The sequence below is a fragment of the Morus notabilis genome, unplaced genomic scaffold, assembly GCF_000414095.1.
Source record: "Morus notabilis unplaced genomic scaffold, ASM41409v2 Scaffold401, whole genome shotgun sequence".
NCBI lineage: Eukaryota > Viridiplantae > Streptophyta > Magnoliopsida > Rosales > Moraceae > Morus > Morus notabilis.
Window position 1 is genome coordinate 164,876 of NW_010356908.1, and position 4,091 is coordinate 168,966.

The following is a 4,091-nucleotide window of genomic DNA, read 5'->3' on the forward strand; positions in this document are numbered from 1 at the left end:
CCGAACATGGCTTCTAGAGACTCCATTATCTCATAAGCAGTCTCCATCTCCTCATGCTTCTTGCGAAGCACATCGCTCATACTGGCCAGCATAAAGCACTTTGCTTTGTTGTTGGCCTTGATCCAGCGATCATAAGGCTCCCTTGTGGTTTTGGTTGCATTAGCCGCGGGTTCAGGAGGACATTCCTCTACTAGGACAAACTTGTAGTCTTCGCAGACCAATAGTATGTTCATGTTACTTTTCCACTTAGCATAGTTATCACCGTCTAATTTTTCAGTCGCAAGTAGTGTGATAATGGGATTCGACATATTGCTAGAAATAAATAAAATATTCATCTAATCAATTTATGTGCATGAATGTCAAGGCATGTTAATTTTGGCACAATTAAATATGATGCATGAAGCACATGAAAAATACATAAATCATGTTTTAATTTTTGGTGCCAACGATAATCTAATTTTCCACATATAAAGTGTACCTTTGGGTAGTCAAGTTATATGCCAATTAGACCGAGACTCTTCTCAGTTAATAAACATAGTCAAAATATCTCATATTTTCATATTTATTAACTTCCGTTATTTTCAGTCGAAATACAACCAACAGATTTGATTATATTTTATGAGTGTAACCCACCATTTCAGATTCCATAGACTTAACTCGGGATTGCTACCTTTCGGTAGTCAATTCATAAATACATCTTGAAATCTTATCTCTAGGAAGCCAACATTGTTATTGATCCGGCAAGGACACTCTCCTTTAGAAGGGCGATTCAATGTCGCCACAAAGCCCCTTTCCGGATCTCACGGTGTTGCGCTAACGGCGGAGACTAGTGGGTCGCATTGTCATACAACCCTCTCCCACTCATTATTTTGCAAATATGTATTTTGTTTGAAAAACATCTCATGATTTTCAAATCCAAAAATAAACAATTTATTTTTCGGATATGTGAAAATCTAAAATTTAACTCTTAAATTCAATTTCACATATAACATTATTTTGCAAATCAATTTTGCAACTTAAATCAATTTAATCATATTAAATCGATTTTACCGCATGGTTCTTATTTTATTTTATTTTTCTAAAACACTTTTATAATAAATAAAATAAACAATAACAAATGCGTGTACATGCATGACATGTTATAAAACATATGAGTAGGCACATTATATCTATATGGCATATTATACGCATGGACATATAATATATAATTATTAACATAAAATATAAATATATGCAATCAACTATTGAGATGAATTTGACCGGGTCCCAAGCAAAAATAAATTACAACTCAATCTAATCGAATAAATAAATAATTACAATAATTATATTTTTCTGTTACATCAACGGGTCTTCGATTCTTGAGTTCTTTATTCTTCAGCTTCATTCTTTGTCTTCGGGTGGGATTTCACCTTCCTTGGGGTCCGAAACTTTTCCGGGTCCATCGGCACGCATTACGAGGGTTTCAGAAACCTTTGGGGCCGTTCGGGATCAAATCTCGAGACTTGGACCACCAGCCGCGCGCGCGCGCAACATGCCCGCGCGCGGACTGTCCACGCTAGGGCGCGCGCTGGAGTGCGCTCGGCCGCGTGCTGGGTTGCCGAATAGAATTCGGGTTGGGAAGCGTGGCGGCGAGGCAGATCGTGTATAACAAAAATTTCAGAAAAACTTTTGAGATACTCTATAGATTATATTAATTTATGCACGAATAAATTAATCGCATTAATTTACATCAAGAACTTAATCCGAAAAAATACCTGGAAGCCGACTCGGATGGTATCTTGAGTTCTTTGACCACGAACAGTCCTTGCATCAATCTTTGTGTTTAGAATACCAAAGTCTTCCACGTCAATTTCTTGATTCCACGTAGACGTGTGTGTGGGCACACGTGAGACAAAAACAGGTTTCTTAAACACTCGAATTTTCCACAAACACCAACACATGCACGATGTGAAATTTTTAAAGAAAAATATTTTCTCTCTCTTTTGCTTAGAGAAATTCGGCCACCAACTGTTTAGGGCTGAAAAATGTGTTTCAAAAATTGTCTCCACAATTTTCTATCATTATCATATTTAAAGAGTAGAAGTCAAACTTCAAAACAGAATTAAATCCCTATCTTCAATTTAAATTTCGGAACAAAAAATCCCTTCCCCTTATCTCCAAGGTGGCCGGCCATATTAGGGTTTCCTAACCCTGTGTGTGGAGCCAATTCAGATAGGGAAGGAAGAGAAAAATCATCCTTTATCTTGTAGTCCAATTTTGATTCATATTCAAATTCAAATTTAAGTCAAACTTAAATTAATTTGAATTCTAAATTGAACAACTTATCAAATAAGTTTAAATGGATAAATCTAGATGTGCTCAAATTCAAATTTAATTATCACATTATTTAAATAATAATAATTAATTCTCAATTAATTATTTTTCGAGTATTTAATTTTAGAATTCCGTAATTCTAAAATTCTCATTTTGCCCTTTGTGTCTGGTAGAATTACAAGGACGACGCGGGGACATATGGACCTATAATCCTGAGCTCCAATAAAATTAATAATTAATTAAACACTTTAATTAATTAACTAATTCTATTAATTCCAATAGTTACTCCACTATAAACTTGGAATTGAACTCTCGAAATTACAAACATTAATTACTTCTAAACTGCGAAGTGTCCATTTGATATAGTCATTACATATAGATCAATCCTCCATAAATAATTCATAATTAGAGTCAGGTATAATCCTTTAACCTCTCTAATTATATCTGCATCCTTGAGTACCATTGATTCTCTAGTGGATAGTGTTTCATAAAACACATTCATGAACCAGAGCGCTCTTACTAATCCAAGTACCGAATCAACACTCAAGAGAATTATTTATCTACTTCTTTCTCAAGAAGGAATGGATTCCATCTCGTACAATAACATTCCCAGCTACTTATTTCATTATGTCTCCAAAATACTAGGAATAAGATTCAGGGTCTCAGAATCCGTACCAAGTAAATCAAAAGACATAAATCCATAAATAGGAGTTTATTAAAAACTCATGATTAAGATCATCCTATATATGACAATCGGTAGACTCAATTAGAATTTCTATACTTTAAGGGAAATACACTCATTCAATATCTCGCCATATTAACAGTGCGGATAACACCGTTCCATTCTAAATGGGAAAGACATGTATTAATAATGTTTTAATTTAAAGATTCTGAACTTTAATTAAATTCATCATGAACAATATTTTTGATTATTATCCTTAAACACTATCCTCTCATATATAACACTTATATACTATGTTTAAGGTTACATAGATAATCACAAAATTTTCGTTTGATATTCATAAAGTATTCATAAATATATGCACATAAAATGATGAATAAACTCTTTTATTAATTAAATAATAAATATTCTATTACATTTCATGCTTCTAGGACACTATTCCCCATCGTGCTCGATAGGTGGCCCAGCCCAATTGACACCTCTAACTGTTGGTAGTATTAATATTGAGGGGATGTTTATCTTGTGTCACTAGGGAAACCAGTTTGTCTCGTAGGTAGTTATGATACTGACTAATTCACATGGCTAAGGCAACTTTATTAAAGTTTACACTTACGGTGCATCATTTTGTTTCAATTAGTTTTGTAATGTGCTCCGTACGTATTGTCATGTTGCATACACCCAAAGCGTTTATTATTTACTAAATAATAAAAAATTCATTTATACAACCATTTAAGGACTTTTGAATTTATTTTAAAAAGGAATGTGTAAAAATTAATTGACAAAAAAATTAAGTAGGAACACATTTTAAAAAAAATAGTTTACTAATAAAAAATAAAACAAAAACACATGTGAAAAAGTTACTCTTATAAAAGTAAAGTGATGAGTTGACGTTAGCGTAGCTAGTAAAGCATCATTTGTATCATTTCGGATCGAGCCGGCCGTTTCACGTTAAGATTTTAGAAATGTGTACATGACGCAATGGGATATAAGGTAAAGTTCAGTATGGCTTTCCACCCGCATGCAGATGGCCAATCCGAGAGAACCATCCAGACCATAGAAGATATGCTGAAAGCATGTGTCATGGATTTCAAGGGGA